At 42.0% G+C, this 16,343-nt stretch overlaps 1 non-coding gene across 1 annotated transcript; it reads left to right on the top strand.

The window, feature by feature from the left end:
* The first annotated feature begins 15,658 nt into the window (after positions 1-15,658).
* Positions 15,659-15,764, top strand: LOC141653996 (small nucleolar RNA R71). The gene has a single exon (XR_012547579.1). It is a non-coding gene; the product is annotated as a small nucleolar RNA R71 (small nucleolar RNA).
* The last annotated feature ends 579 nt before the right edge of the window (positions 15,765-16,343 follow it).

Raw genomic sequence — 16,343 nt, 5'->3', positions numbered from 1 at the left:
TCGATCGACCATCAAAAGCTCTCGATCGAGTGTCTTCCACATATATCGGCACCAAACTCGTCTGGTCAGCTTCCAAAGACCTTCCTTCACGCTTCCCGAGGTATGGCTTCTGCTCCAAATCTCTGTCTCCTTAAAATGCTTGCAAAGTGGGACGACTAAGGCACGATTCCACTACTTTTAAGTCCATTTCTGCAATTAAGACAAAACAAACCAAAGTAGCCAGTTCGGGGCATTTTGCAATACCAAGCGATACAAATGGCATAGAAATACGTGCAATAAAAGGCTAAAAAGTCTATATAAATTGCACGTATCAAATCTCCCCAAACCGAACCTTTACTCGTCCTCGAGTAAACTAAATGCAAACTAATGGAACGGATATGAAAACTCAGAGCTAGCTATAACTTGTCCACTTAAACCATTTAATGCAATCAAAAACTAACAGTCATAGCTACAGCAGTCAATACACAAACGAGTTGTATGATGTCTACAAATAAGCTGACCCGTCGACCTTGCAAGACCATTAAAATCGGACTCTCACGGGTCACTCTTCTCTCATGAAGCGAAGGGTGAAAGTATATGTATAAGAGAAGAAGAGGAAATAGTCACCCACCTAAACTGCGACCTACATAACATGCATGCAACAAAAATGATAGACGATTCCAAGCACCGCACATACATTCCAACCAACAATGTCTGTCATTTGATGACTTATTAGATGATGACACTCCTGAGAATACTATTTGGATCACCAAACGGGGAAGAAAGAGTGTAGTGGTTGAGGAAGAAGAGGATAATGCAGATACACTTGTTCAGTTTACCAAAGAGGATACTCAAGAGGAGATAGATTTTTGGAATAATGTTATATACTGCTTTGTGATTGGTGCTAATCCGCCATGGGAATTCCTTCAAGGTTTCATACACAGGATATGGCACAAGCATAATGTTGATAAGGTATCTTTTCTACCCAATGGAATCTTTTTGGTTCGTTTTAAAGGGCAGAAGGATAGAGAAGAGGTTCTAAATGCAGGATACTTTATGTTTGATAATAAGCCCTTGATAGTCAGACCTTGGAATGCTGAGGTTGAACTATTAAAAGAAGATGTCAAAACTGTGCCAGCTTGGGTCAGAATCCATGAATTGTCCCTGAGATTTTGGGGCAAATGCCTCCCAACTGTTGCTGGACTTGTTGGTAAATTTCAGAAAGCAGACCAGGCCACCACTGAGAAAAACAGACTGGGCTTTGCTCGTGTGATGGTGGAGCTCAATGTAGGGCAAAAATTCCCAGACAAAGTGAGATTCTTAGATGAAGGTGGAAAGGTAGTTTGCCTTAAAGTGGAGTATGAGTGGAAGCCTTCAATCTGCAGCAAATGTAAGGGCATAGGGCATGAGCATCAGACGTGCAAGAAATCCCCTGTAATGCAGAAGCAGAAGCCTGTCCAGAAGGAATGAAGGCCTGTGCAAAAACCTAGTATTCCAGTGCAAGGAAAGAGTACTAGACAGGAACACAGACCAGCCACTCCTAACAGTCCAGTAATAAACAACAAAGCCATTGCAACTCCATTAGCATGGAGCCCTAAGGTTCCTTCATATAAAGAAGCTGTTGAGGGGGAAGTCACTCCTAAGGTTGGTATTGGCCAACAGGGTAACTCTAAATCCCCTAGTTTAAATGAATAATATTGGTTTTTGGAATGTGAGAGGTTTAAATAGTGTGCATAAACAGAACACAGTTAAATGGTTTCTCTATAATAAAGATGTTGGTCTATTTGGCTTGGTTGAGAACAAAATAAATGGTAGAAATGTTCACAATGTTACTTCTACTATGCTTGATGGATGGTGTGTTACAACTAATAGTCATTGTCATAAAGGAGGCAGGGTGTGGATCATGTGGAGACCTAATTTATTTAATGTGTTGGTTGATCAGTATGATGCTCAGTTCATTCACACTAGGGTTACATCTAGAATATCACAACAATCTTTTTGGTTAACCTTAGTCTATGCTTTCAATGATGGGACTGATAGAAGAGAGTTATGGAGTAATTTGGGAATTATTGCAGGAAGATGCCAGGGTCCTTGGGCTATTGCAGGAGATTTTAATACTGTGATTAATCCTATGGAAAGGTTGGGAGGCAATACTAAACAAAGTGATATGGATGAGTTTATTGAATGTTTAGATGAATGTGGCATGTCTGACATAGCTGAAACTGGGGCTTACTATACCTGGAATAACAAGCAAGAACCCTCTACTAGGGTCTACAGCAGGTTAGATAGATTTCTGATCAATCAGGAATGGCTCAATGGGTATCCTGATATGAGGGCACACTTCCATCCTGAAGGTTTGTTTGATCACTGCCCATGCACAGTGAGCAATATTCTAGTTGGGGATAAGAAGAGGGATAATTTTAAATATTTCAATATGTGGAGCAAATCACCTTCTTTTCTGGTTAGGGTCCAAGAGGAATGGGATAAGCATTATGAGGGACATAAAATGTTTTCTGTGGTAAAAAAGTTGAAGGCCCTGAAATTTCCCTTAAAGAGCCTAAATAGGGATTGCTTTGCTGATATAGAAACTAATGCTAGTATTGCTGAGTCTGAAGTGCTGGCCATCTAAAACCAAGTGGTGGAGGATCCTCAGAATGCTGGTCTTATTACCAAAGAGATTGCAACTGCTACTAAGGTGAGGGAATTGTTAGAGGCCAAGAATAGCTTCTTGAAACAAAAAGCTAAATTGCAGTGGCTGGAAGCTGGGGAAGTAATACAGCATATTTTCATGCCTCAATTAAGAACAGAAATAGTCTGAATAAGGTTACACAAATTGATGATCAATATGGCAGGACCTGCACTGATAGTCAGAGCATTCAGAATGCTTTCCTGGACTATTATCAAACTTTGTTTGGCACTCAGAAGCCCACAGAGAGGGTGAGGAACCAGGTACTGGCTGAGGGACTGTACTGTACTCAGGCTCATTCTGCAATTCTCAGTGCTGCAGTTTCATATGAGGAGATTAAATCTGTCTTCTTCTCTATACCAGTTGACAAATCCCCTGGACCAGATGGATATACTAGTGCATTCTTCAAAGACAGTTGGGATATAGTTGGAGGTGAGGTGTGTGCAGCTATTAAAGATTTCTTTTCCACAGGGCACTTATTGAAACAAGTAAATGCTACAAATATAACTCTTATCCCTAAATGTGATAGACCTAGCTCAGTCAAACAGTTTAGGCCCATAGCTTGCTGTAATATGATATATAAGGTGATTTCCAAATTGCTCTGTAATAGACTAGCTCAGGTGTTACCTGACCTTATTAGTGAGAACCAAGGTGCATTCATAAAAGGTAGGTCCATCATTGAGAATGTCCTAATTTGTCAAGACCTTGTGAAGATGTACAATAGGAAAGCTGTGTCCCCAAGATGCCTCTTCAAGATTGATTTACAAAAAGCATATGATACTGTTGAATGGGACTTTGTTGAGCAGCTATTCAAAGGACTCCAGTTTCCTGAAGCCTTCATTCAAAGGGTCATGGTTTGTATAAGGACTACCTCTTTCTCCTTATGTCTTAATGGGAGCCAATTTGGCTACTTCCAAGGAAAGAAGGGATTTAGGCAAGGAGTTCCCATATCCCCCCTCATTTTTACTATGTGCATGGAGTACCTAACCAGAATGATCAAGTATGCCACTGCTAGATGGCCCTTCCATTTCCATCCTCTATGCAAAGGCACAAAATTGAATCATTTGATTTTTGCAGATGACCTGCTTATGTTTTGTAAGGGTGACACTCAATCCATTGTTTTACTCCTAAGGGCTTTCTCTTCATTCTCTAAAGCTTCTGGACTCACAATGAACAATTCAAAGTCAGAAGTTTACTATAATGGGGTAGCTCAGCAGGTTAAAGATGATATCCATCAGTTTGCAGGGTTTGAGGAAGGGACAATGCCTTTCAGATATTTGGGAGTGCCCATTCAAGCAGGGAGGTTAACAAAAAAAGAATGCAATATCCTGACTGAAAGAATGGTGGCCAGAATAAGAAGCTTAGGTGCCAGGAAGTTATCCTATGCAGGTAGGATAACTCTTATCAATGTTGTGCTTAATACTCTATATTCTTACTGGGCAGGGATCTTTCTGATTCCCAAGAGTGTGATCAAGAGAATAGAAGCCATTTGTAGAAACTTTCTTTGGGATGGTAGCTCTGAGTATCACAAGGTTCCCCTTGTTGCCTGGGACACTGTTACTCTTCCTAAAAATGAGGGTGGCTTTGGTATCAAAAGAGCCCTTACCTGGAATTATACTACCATTGCCAAGCTGGTTGATTGGGTTTATACAAAATCAGACAGATTATGGATTAAGTGGGTTCACCAGCTCTATATCAAGGATAAAGACTGGCACACTTATTCTCCTCCTCCTAATGTTACGTGGGCTTGGAAAAGTATCTGTAAAATAAAAGAGATGATGAAGAATGGATATGTAGCTAATACCTGGACACCTAATGCTAAAGGGTATACTGTTAGCAGTGGCTATGAATTGCTTAGACATAAGCAACCCCAACAGCATTGGACTCCAATGATATGGAGCAGTTGGAACATCCCTAAACATGCTATCATTACTTGGATCAGTATGCATAAGGGACTCAATGTGAAAGAGAAATTGTTCATGCTGGGATACTGCACTGATGACAGGTGCATCATCTGTGACAGGGAAGCTGAGACTCAATCTCATCTGTTCTTTGACTGCCCGTATAGTAAACAGGTTCTGCAATTGCTGGAGCAATGGTGTGGGTTCAACATACATGTCAGTATGCTTGGAGGACTGCAAACTGCAAAAGATTATCTAAAACAGCAAGTTCATTACCTGCTATGGAATGCACTCTATTACCATATATGGACTCAAAGGAATGCTGCCCGTATACATTCTGTTCTCTTAAGACCTCAGAAACTGGCTGGAATGATCAAAGATGAGGTATGCCGAAGGATAAAAGTAAAGATGGAAAGGACTCCTAATAGAAATGATAGCATCTGGTTGAGGAAATGGGGTCTATGACATTAGTTGTGAATCAGTTATTCAGGATGTTGAGTTGTTTTTGTGCCTAAGGCTTATTTTATGTAGCTTCAGTGTTGGTTTGGTTATTGTGACTTAGTGCCTGTACTAAGTCCTAAACTTGTATGTACCTATTTTTGAGCTTATATATATCCTCTCACATTTTACCAAAAAAAAAAACAATGTCCGTCACAGCCGAGGGCTTACAAATGTTATGGAAGAGTGAGGTTACAGGTAAGAAAAGGCAAAACAGATTATGGAACTGTGGAGGTAAAGCGTCAAGCTAGCACCTAAACAGGACCATATAAAACTATCCAATTCTAAGCTGACTAGAAATCGCACACAAGTGCCCTTCATTGGCACAAATCTCACTAACCAATACACAATCTCCTCGAAAAGATATAAATAAAAACGGAGGAGTAAGACCGTCACAAACTTCCCTTTTTTTAATACGGTCTATTTTCTTTTCATTTCAAATTTTTTCATTTTTTTTCTTTCATTTTTTTTCTTTCTTATTCACGTCTTTTTTCTTTTTTTTTCATTCTTTTCCATGCTTTTCTCGTTTTCCTGTCCGCATTTCTTTCTTTTTCTTCCAACTCCATATAAATGAGAATGAACCAAACTCGCAGCAATAAGGATATACCACAAACAATTACACCGACCACAAACCCGAATGTATGCAAGCAAAAGGCAATTGAATCTCATAAATGTGCAAATGTGATGAACATGCTATGCAAGGAGTACTACTCTCAATTTCTACCTGAACTGGTCATAAATGACACCAGTTTTAAGGCTCTAAAACTCAGAAATTGTAAAGTAGTTTGCCAATTTTATCAGGTCAAGTCTATATGATCAGCTGTATTTTTGACATTAACTCGTAGATATGCGCATGACTAAGGTAATAACTACCAATTAGATGCAAGCCTCAAGTGATATGACAAGTTAAAGTGCAGTATCATCACGGAAATCTACCGTTCCGACTCAACCTATATGCAAAATAAAACGTGAATTTTTTTGAAATTTTCTACCTTTTATTTTTGGATTTTTCATTTATTTTTGAAATAAAATACAATGCAAACAGAAAAATAAACGTGAGTGCAAAACAAATGCAGACTCAAAGGATCCAATACCCTCCCCAAACCAAAATGGACAACGCCCTCGTTGTCTTCCAGCATACACCAGCATTATATATATAGGGAAAGGGATAAACAACCAATAAATGAATGAATAAAGTAAATAAATAGAGAAACGAAAATAAATAAAAGAGCAAAAATACATACAAAATGACGAACTTCCCCAAACCAGCCGGAAAACTGGGGAAGTGAGTAGACCAGCAGCTACTCGTCACACTCCTCCTCCTCCTCTACCACCACGAAGTCAGGATCTTGCTCCTGCTTCCTCCTCCTCCTCTCGTCAGCTCGGGCCCTTTTCTCCTGCTCAGCTGTGTCCGCCTCGCTCTCTGGCTGCGGGTACCCCTCCGCCGGGTACCGGTAGAAAGAAGGGTGTGGCCAGCCATCTGGAACAGGGCGTCCTATCCTCATGTGATACTCGTACAGAGGGAACAAGGCAAGTGCCTGATCCCGCTCCATACGAGCCTGCCTGGTGAGCAACTAAAGAAGTAAACTCTCACGGCGCCCTTGGTCGATGACCTCGGATGCCTCAAAGGGTGGAGGAGGAACAAAATTAGCTGGGTAGACCGGCTGTGTAACAGAAGGAGTGAGGATAGGGATCGGTGTAGGCGTGGGCGTGGAAGACTGCCCAGCCTCAGTCGGTGTGGATCCCTCTCTAGTCTCAGGTCTCTTCCGCTTCTTAGAAGCGGAAGCAGTGGTAGGTGGAGCGAGTGGAAGGTGGTAGAAAGGAAAAGGTGGAGGTAACCTACCCCTCACAGTGGTCAAAGGTACAAGACAGGGTAGGTCGGTGTAAGGTAAGGTCACGGACAAGGAACCACAAATCTTCCAAGTCCGCTGGTCTGAATCTAACCAAAACATTGCCAACATGGCAGGAACATTCAGGTTCTTTTCCCAATCTACATGTGCCAAGTCACGGGGAAAGTCAGTGAAGATAGAACGGGCGAGGTAGGTGGCTATGCCACCACAGACAATGGTGCCCGTCTTCTTCTTCCCAACAGCATTAAAATAATGAGCTGTAAGATAAGCAATGTTAAGAACAAAGGGGCCCTCACTATCAATGTTTAAATAGCCCCCTAAAATCGACAACTCAACATTATTAATGTTGTTAGGCTCTTTACGGCCAAAAATCGTCCCTCCAATGAGACGCAAAAAGTAACGGGCCTGGGGAAGGTGAACATGAGCGAGCTTTCGCTCCTCAAAAGGGGTATGTGCCAAGGTCCGCTAAAGCATACGTAGGACCTTCCTACGAGGGTCCGAATCACCGTGGGAGGACAAACCTAACCTACTACCAAACTCAGACACAAGGGCTGTCATGGTCTGTGGCGTAGGCGGCAGCTAAAAAGGTAAAGGAGCTGAAAAACTCAAGGGCCAGCTCCGGGTAGGTCAAGGCACTCATAGTAGTCAACCCGTTCATCCCCGTCCCATTCAACAACTCAGCAACAGGCTCGTAAATCCCCAATTTCTCAAGGGTGGTCCGACACAAAAATTTTGTAGAGCTAATGTCACAGCGCATCCTGACTATCCTAAGGTACGTTTCGTTAACTCAACAGCATTAAAATAACGAGTACGATGAATTGAGTTAACGAAACGTACCTTAGGATAGTCAGGATGCGGGTCCAAGGAGTCATCGGCACGGAACGTGGCAGTGGCACGTCCAGCAGCAGGAGTGCCTCGTCCTCGACCCCGTCCACGGCCAGCAGTACCCGAAGAAGAAGCCAGACCAGGAACTGGGCGGGGCACTAAGGCAGACTGCAAAGCAGCTGTGAAAGCGGGTGACGACACAGCAGGGGTCGTCACCAAAGAGGGAACAGTACCAGCAGTAGAAGCAGTAGTGGGAGCAGCAGTACTAGCAGAAACGACGGTGGCAGCAGCAAGGACCACCGTCTCAGACAGGGATGGGGCAACTGTAGAACTAGTCTAGGGCATTGTGTTACTATCCATCCTAATCAATCAAATAAGTCTCAAATTAATCAAACAAACAATTAAAGACGATTTCCCCTAATTTTTTCGAGAAATTCGAAACCCTAATCTCTCTAATTAAGGTCGAAAAACAACAAATAAGCAACAATAATTAAAGGGAAAAACTTACTTGATTGATAACCCACAAGAATAAGCTAAGAAATCGACAAATAGCGCAAGAAATTAGTCGAATTAAATTTCGACTTCAAACAAACCCTAATTCTTCAATTAAATGGCAACAAAGACAAAATTGAAAGAGGAAATAGGGGGTAAATGTCAAAAATCAAACAATAAACACAATGTGGGTGGTGATTTTGGTAAAAAGGGGAGAATAATGAAGATTTGGGGGATTTTGTGGAGGTTTTGTAGCAAAAACAAAGAGGAAGGAGGATAAGAATGAAAATAGAAGGGGGAAAAGAAGGACTCCCTGCGTGTTAATAAGTATATTTACTCGATCGAGTGATTTGAAACCACTCGATCGAGAGCTTCCTCTGGCATTCTACTCGATCGAGTAGAATTCTTCTCGATCGAGAACTCCTCTATTTTGACAATTCGATCGAGTGACTGAAACAGCTCGATCGAACACTTTTGCTAGGCAATCCTCTCGATCGAGTACAAAAAGCACTCGATCGAGTTGTTTTCCATTGGCACACGTCCCAATGCGATATATCTTCCCCAAACCTGCATAGAAACACGTAGAAATACTTCCCGCAAATACCAAATCACAAAAAAATACGCAGTCTATATTCGGTTTTCGCTAATACTAACTATGCTATTGTCTAACAGTCTAAAAGCGCAATTAAAATGTTTAACGGAAATTCAAAATTACAAAATGTTACAACAGGCATTCCCGCTCATCTTCCAAAATACTGTAGTAGCACAAAAGAGGGCGTCTGACTGGAGGAGGTCCCTTCAGCATCGCGGACCGCCCTTTTTGATCGCCATGAGCTTTTACTCGAACTGAAGGAAGGAGAATAGTTTGCATCCACGTACGCCTTCACTATCTTCTTTCCTTTTGCATTCCTAATGGTAGTGGCATCATCCTTTACGGAATTCCCATCACTTGAATTGACTTTCACTACACCATTACCGATAGCATCTCCATTATCCACTCTCTCTGTACCTACAGCAAGGCAAACAACAGAATGGTCCTCATCTCCTACCTGGAAGGTAAGGGTCTTCCCCTCGACATCAATTACTACGCGAGCAGTAAATAAAAATGGTCGCCCTAAAATAATAGGGGTATAAGAGTCTTCGGGTATGTCTAAGACCACAAAGTCAACGGGAATAAAGAATCTCCCCATTTTCACAGGTATGTCCTCTAAGACACCTAGTGGCAGTGATTGAATAACGTGTTATCAATTAAGTGGGTCCCTATATGACATGGAATTGAAAAGCTACCCGAGTCTGATTGTTTGGGTGGTGTCTTATTCTGAACTAAGGCGGGCCCTACTTCAGTCAAAGCCACCGTTTCTGAAGTGAAACCTTCACGACTCGAATTTGGACTGAAACTGACACGATTTGGACAGTAAAAAGGACTGTTTAATCGTGATAAAAACGAATAAAAACTCAACAGAAACTGTTAAGACTGCAATCGAACAGTCGACAGAACTGTTTAAAATCACGGTTCCAGAACTCTACAATCGAATAGAGTAAAGGATGCGATTGGGATATGAATTAACCCAAGCACACAGCCACTAGGTTAAGACTAAAGGATAATTTTCAAGCACACAGCAAAGAAAATTACCCAAGGACTATCTTCCAGCACACAGCAAAGAAGAATACCCGACTCTAAGCACTAAGCAAAAGAGGTTTAGTAGAAATCAATGTTTCTAACTTGTGTTTTTTCTCATTCATCAAATCTGAATTTTACAACAAGGAATGCCTTGCTTTTATAGGCTAAGCAAAACAATCCTATCCATCCATCTAACCTAGTAATCTAATGGTCCAAAAGACCCCTAGGAAACCGGTTTCAAAAGTGGCCCTAAAGCCTTACACAAGTTCTTACACAAGCTAAAAATCTTAAAGGAAAAACAAGAAAGTAAACTAATGAGGACAATGATAATTAGGACTCTTGGAAGCTTCAAAAGAGGTCCGGCCATCCTTGTGCAAGAGTAGTAGAGCAACAAAAGGAGCCTTGTGGATGTCTTGGTTAATTTAGGAAGGATGAAAGGGACTTGAAAGCGACCCTTGTACTTATCATTGCAAAGCGTGTAGTCCTAGCCGCACCGGTTTTGTTCCTTGCTTTTCTCTTTGATTATCTCCTTCCCAAGGTACAAGCTCTTGGACAAAAATACTCTAGACTCTTCATGGAATACTTTCAAGCCGAAAAAGCTCCACATTTCTTAGACGGATTTCTTATTTGGACCCTATTTCGGTCAAGGGACCAAAACCGGGTACAAACATGCCTAAGGTGATTTGTTTTGCTTCAAACTCCTTCTCTTGAAAAGGATTTGTCCTAAAATCCTCGGCATTGTCATCACTAGGCTCTTCTTCACAAAGACTTAATTCACTAGCATGGAATGTGGCATAGGGTCCCAACAAATCGACCTTATACTTATCACACCCGTCTTGACTAGTGACCTTGAACGGACCTCCTTCTCTTGACATGAGCTTATCCCCTTTTGCAAGGGTTCCTAACTTGCACCAACGGACGCAAACTTGATCCCCAATTCTGAATTTCGTCCCTTGCTTGGAGTTCTTGGACCTTTCCTTGTTGGCCATGAATTGATCATGACGAATGAGCTCTTGTTCAACCCGTTTTTTGACACCATTCCCTTGCTTGCTTGAGTGAACACTCTCCTTGACTGTCTTATTCCCACCGCCCAAGCCATTGGCCTTGTGCTCATATTCATTTAAACTTGGAATGGGGAGTACGGAATAGTCACAATGCACACCACCTTGGACACTCACGGTTTGGACATTGTTAAGGATCCCTTCTTGAACCCGTTTCAAGTAGGCACTTGACTTGTCCTTGCCTTCATTCCCAATTGGATTAGGGGTGGGGAAGACGGGATGATGAACTTGTGCCCCATCAATGGTACTCTCGGCTCCAATCTTGATAAAGAACTCATCTTGGGCTTGATCATTGGCATTACTCCACTTGGATTTTTCTTTTACCTTTGAACACTTTCCTAGTTTGTCCTTGAACTTATGGACACCATAGTCGAACCAAGGATTTTTAGAGGCCTCGTCCTTCATTCTTGGATTAGCAATTGGAGGAACATTTTCATGGACCTCGACCCTTGTTCGAACCATTTTAGTGAACGGCTCACCTTGCTCCTTGGACACATGCTCGACATTAGGTGGATCACCTTGAAAGAACTTGTTTGAAATTTGAACCATGCTAGGGACTGTTCCATCTTGTTCCTTGGATACACTCTCGGCAAAGTGAACATGAACACCTTTCTCATGACTTCTTTCGGGGACCATTTCGGCCTCCTTGATTAGCATCACTTCTTTGCAAGGTTCAAGCATGGAGGACGGTGGAAGAGGTGCTAGAGTGATCTTCTTCTTGTCAAACTCAAAGGAATAAGTGTTATCCTTGCCATGATGCACCGCACTCTTATCAAACTCCCAAGGTCTACCAAGTAGGAGATGGCAAGCATCCATAGGTAGGACATCACAAAGAACCTTATCAACATAATTTTTGCCAATGGAAAAGGACACTAGGCATTGTTTATCAACCTTCAATTCGGCTCCCTTGTCAACCCACCTCAATTTGTAAGGACATGGATGGTTTTGGGTGGTTAAGGAAAGCTTCTCAACAAGGACACTAGAGGCCACATTAGTACAACTACCTCCATCAATGATTAGGTTGCAAACCTTTCCTCCAATGGTACACCTAGACCTAAAAAGTTGTTGTCTTTGGTCCATTTCCAATGGTTGAGCACTCAACACTCTCCAAGTGACTAGACTCATCCCGGAATCCGGCAACACTACCTCCTCATCCTTAGTTTCTTTGGTTTCCTCGCCCTCATCACACACAAGAATCTCATCCTCTCCCCAATGAACCACTTCAAAGCTACTAAGGGCTCTTTGAGTTGGACGTTCTTTGGCAAAATGACCATAACCTTGACATTTGAAACATTTTTTGAGGGGTAAGGTCTTTCTTTGTGAGTAGTCAATGCCTTTTCCTTTGTCAAGTGTGGGGGTCACGGTTGGGGTGTGGATTTCTTTGGGTTTGGTCTCGGCATAGGTAGTCTTGGTGGTTGTTTTGGTTGGCAATTTTGAAGTGGACGGTTTCCCCTTGCCCCATTTTTCCACCCTTAAAGCCAAGTTCACGGCTTCATTGAAAGACCACAATGGTTGCATTCGGACCCTACTAGCAATTTTATCATCCAACCCTTCAACAAATCTAGCAATTTTTTGTTCCGGTTTCTCATTGATTTCACATTGCAAAGTGAGTTGTTCGAAATCCCTAATGTAAGACTCAAGTGGTTGTTGATCTTGTTTTAGTTGAGTAAGTTTAATGAACATGTCTTGAGTATACTCTTTAGGAATAAATTTGTCACTAAGCTTCTTTTTCAATTTCGACCAAGATTTTATGGGCTCCTTACCATCCCTCTTCCTTTGACTCTTCATGTTTTCATACCAAAGAGATGCATAACCTTTGAACTTTAAAATAGCAACCTTGAAAGACTTGACATCCGAGTATGATTTAAATTCAAAGACTCTTTCAATTGACCTAAACCAATCTAGTAAGTCATCGGGATTTAAACTACCATGGAAGTCCGGAATTTCTACCTTTAGGTCTTTAGGATGCTCTTCATGCTCGATCTCCATGAAAGAACCCTCTTCATCCGAGTGTACGTCCTCCTCTTCATGGTTGGCTTCGTGGTCTCTTGCTCCAAACCCTCGGCCACGTCCTCTACCACGGTAAGGTGGATGTCTTCCTCGGCCCCTTGGTGGTGTTGGAATGTTAGCCATGATAGCATTGAAGGAATCTATCATTAGGTCGCATTTCTCGGAGAGTTGTGTTACTTGAGTCTCAATTCCAAGTAACCTTTCTTCACTCATGGTTGTTTTTGTGTTTTTGATGTAGGTAGGAAGATGAACTCACAAAGGTTGAACCCAATACTAACACAACAATGGAATTGTGTTAAACCTAAAGCTCTGATACCAATTTGAAATGAAACCTTCACGACTCGAATTTGGACTGAAACTGACACGATTTGGACAGTAAAAGGGACTGTTTAATCGTGATAAAAACGAATAAAAACTCAACAGAAACTGTTAAGACTGCAATCGAACAGTCGACAGAACTGTATAAAATCACGGTTCCAGAACTCTACAATCGAATAGAGTAAAGGATGCAATTGGGATATGAATTAACCCAAGCACACAGCCACTAGGTTAAGACTAAAGGATAATTTTCAAGCACATAGCAAAGAAAATTACCCAAGGACTATCTTCCAGCACACAGCAAAGAAGAATACCCGACTCTAAGCACTAAGCAAAAGAGGTTTAGTAGAAATCAATGTTTCTAACTTGTGTTTTTTCTCATTCATCAAATCTGAATATTACAACAAGGAATGCCTTGCTTTTATAGGCTAAGCAAAACAATCCTATCCATCCATCTAACCTAGTAATCTAACAGTCCAAAAGACCCCTAGGAAACCGGTTTCAAAAGTGGCCCTAAAGCCTTACACAAGTTCTTACACAAGCTAAAAATCTTAAAGGAAAAACAAGAAAGTAAACTAATGAGGACAATGATAATTAGGACTCTTGGAAGCTTCAAAATAGGTTCGGCCATCCTTGTGCAAGAGTAGTAGAGCAACAAAAGGAGCCTTGTGGATGTCTTGGTTAATTTAGGAAGGATGAAAGGGACTTGAAAGCGACCCTTGTACTTATCATTGCAAACCGTGTAGTCCTAGCCCCACCGGTTTTGTTCCTTGCTTTTCTCTTTGATTATCTCCTTCCCAAGGTACAAGCTCTTGGACAAAAATACTCTAGACTCTTCATGGAATACTTTCAAGCCGAAAAAGCTCCACATTTCTTAGACGGATTTCTTATTTGGACCCTATTTCGGTCAAGGGACCAAAACCGGGTACAAACATGCCTAAGGTGATTTGTTTTGCTTCAGTTTCATGGTCACTTATATGTTCTTACGCGATAAAATTTCTTTCATAAACTTCATGTAAGAGGGTACCTGGGTAAGCAGTTCGGCGAAAGGAACGTTGACATAAAGCCTCTTCGGGATTTCAGCAAATTTCCCGAACTGTTGATTGGCCTTATTGTTCTGCAATCGCCTTGGAAAGGGAACCATGATAGGAAATTCTAACCCTTTCTTTCTTTCTGCCAGTGTCTCGACAGGTTCATCAATACTTCTGCTCGATCGATCCCTTTTTCCTCTCGATCGAGGTCTTTCAGCAACAATTTCATTCGATCGAGTATTATCAGCCACTCGATCGAAATACTCTTTATCAGCATCACTCGATCGAGATTGGTTTTCACTCGATCGAGCATTTTTCTCAGCAAAATCATTCGATCGAGGTATTTCCTCCTCTCGATCGAATTCTTGATCAACAGCTTTACTCGATCGACCAACAGTTTCACTCGATCGAGTAATATTATCAGCAATTCTACTCGATCGACCACCAGAAATGAGTCGATCGAGGACTTTCTTGGGACTCAACATAGTTTTGTCCACGGATGACTGTTCACTCTCAGCAACAACAGGTCTCGGGTCTGAAATGTCCTTATCAGTCGACATTTTGGGTCCTTCATAAGAGAGACTGCTTCGCAGATTTATCAGATTAATCGTCTCATGTTGATTCTTATCGGGTTGAGACGGTAGATGACCCGGCTTTCTTGTAGATTGGTTAGTGGCAAGTTGAGCAATTTAAGACTCGAGTGACTTAATCGCCGCATCTTTTTGTTGTTCAATCCTTTGCAATTGGACAGTCAACGATTGTATCATTGATTTCAACTCAGTCATCTCACTTACCCCACTAGAAGAAGCACCTTGTTGCAGAGGTGGAAAGGATGGAGGCTTTAGAAAGCCTTGTTGAGCTTTGTGAGGAGGGACATAAGGTTGTTGCTGCTGCGGAGGAGGGGTAGGATTCAACACATTCTGACTAGTCCATCTCAAATTGGGATGGACTGCACTCTGATTGTTGTAATAGGAGCCACTTTGCCTATATTGCTGAAAGGCAAGCACTTGCTCCTTCTCAGTTAGACAGTCAACAGTAGTGTGACCGTCACTAATACCGCACCTCTAACATGAAACGGCTTCTTGTCTAGTCAACAAGTGAACCATCTGTTGATCACCAGCATGTTGCAACTCTAATTTATCAAAACGGGCATTCATGGCTTCTAGTTGAACCATAACGGCACTGTTGTCGACAGAATTAACTGTCTGAATACCTCCTCTCGGGTTCCCATACTCAGCACAATGGGTAGCCATTTCTTCTATAATACCCCATCCCTTGTCATCATCATTGTTCTTCTGAAATCTCACATTAGATGAGGCGTACAAGATAGCACGGTGGTCATCATACAGCCCATTATAGAACTGGTTGCATAAGAACCACTGATCAAAACCATGATGAGGAAGAGACCTCACCAACTTCTTGAAACGGCACCAAGCTTCATACAAGTTTTCATCCAGTGTCTGCTTAAAACTTGTAATTTTTCCTCTCAGCTGATTGGTTCGTTGTGGAGGAAAATACCTTTTATAGAAAGCAAGGGCCAAACTCTCCCAATCAGTAATACCGGCTGTGGTTCTGTCAAGATCAGTGAGACATTCACGGGCTCCATCTGTCAAAGAGAAAGGAAATAGAACCTCCTTAAACTTGTCCTGGGTCACTCCCTTAGTGGCGGGAATGGTAGAGCAATAATCAGTGAAAACCTCCATATGTTTACGCGGATCTTCACCCGCCACGCCTCGGAATAGGTTTCATTCGACCAGGTTAATGTAGGGCGGCCGAATGTTAAAAGTGTTGCCATCCTCGGTCGCAAGTTTGAAACCTTTAGGGATTGAGGCAGTTGTGGGCTCTGAGTGACTCGCGATATTAGGCATTTTCACTGGATTTACGGCAGAAATAGAATTGTCTTCTTCACAAGATGGGTCTTCTGCAAACAAAAAATGTTGTAGCTCGGGTTCAAAAGTACTCAAGGCTTCCTTTTGAATTTTCCTCTGCAGTATTTCTCTAATGCGAAAGGTGATTTTTGGCTCAGGATCAGCTGGAACTAACTCTGACTTGTTAGACCTGGGCATAAACA

Source organism: Silene latifolia, chromosome 4, assembly GCF_048544455.1.
Source record: "Silene latifolia isolate original U9 population chromosome 4, ASM4854445v1, whole genome shotgun sequence".
In the NCBI taxonomy this organism is placed as follows: Eukaryota; Viridiplantae; Streptophyta; class Magnoliopsida; order Caryophyllales; family Caryophyllaceae; genus Silene; species Silene latifolia.
Note: the sequence above shows the minus strand (reverse complement) of the source record. Positions and strands in the feature narration are given on the sequence as shown.